Below are 1,141 nucleotides of genomic sequence, written 5' to 3' on the forward strand. Positions count from 1 at the left end.
TGAAAAAAATTCATTCACCTGCATTGTAATTTATTGATAGATTTATTTGAAATTTCTGCCGCAGGCAATTCTGTTCAACATATCTTATCTTCTAGCGTGTATCAGTTTAGACAGTGTCTCACTATTGTTTTGTCACAATTTTTATTTAGTAATGTCATATGAAACATTTTTTTTTCTACTACTGTGTTTTTATGATGGTGTCCTATCATCAGATGCTCGTAGTGTAAATACACCCAGCCTCGGACATTATTGCGTCCACGCCACTTAGTTCCTCCCCACTAAAACTGCAGTGTCTGTCTTGGTTGCGTGGATGCTGGATGAAATCCATACGGAGGAATCCCGTGGAAGAAAATACAGACATCAGCCCATGATATCAAAATAACGCAGCTGCCGCAGCATTCATAAATACTCTCAGGACATTTTGACGAAGGAACAGATGGTTTTCTAATGCAGAAACATTCTTCAGATGATGGTTTTAAGGGCTTTTGGCTTTTGGTTACTTTTTGTCACAGTGGACATCAGGAACCAAGTACTGCGATATAATCTATTTTGTCAGTAATCCCACAGCAAGGGGAAACATCTTCTCGGTTCTGCCGTTCATCAGCATCATTTCTGATAAACCTTTTGAAATTATAAATCAACAATGCGTCTTCCATGTGATCCGTAAGAATCTTCAACATTTCCAGCTTAGCATTCAACAAGATGTCAAGAAACACAAATTGTTTTATAAAAATAAAACAATTCTACAGGTACCAGGCAATATACACAAGCAATTTTCAATGACCCTGGAGGCCACATTTTTTTTCATACCACCGCCAAATCAAATCTACTTTGTGAGTCACATGTTTGATCTACAGTATGTAAAGCTATATTTTAGCACACTCGCATTCTTAAAACAAAACCAAGGTTCAGAGCGAAGGTGCTGCAACACCGGCCGTTTGGCAGTAGAGAAGAATTACAAAACTAATACAAGCTGTTGTATGACATCCCTTTGCTGACAGCTGTTCACGGATGGAGAAAAGTTTAGTTGACTGTACCATCGAAGGAGATCACCATGATAGAATGATCCTACACAGGTGCTGAAATCCATCTCTCTCACAAATGACACTATGGCATGCGGAGTCACTGAAATATGCTGATA

Source organism: Syngnathoides biaculeatus, chromosome 14 (genome assembly GCF_019802595.1).
Source record: "Syngnathoides biaculeatus isolate LvHL_M chromosome 14, ASM1980259v1, whole genome shotgun sequence".
Lineage (NCBI taxonomy): Eukaryota > Metazoa > Chordata > Actinopteri > Syngnathiformes > Syngnathidae > Syngnathoides > Syngnathoides biaculeatus.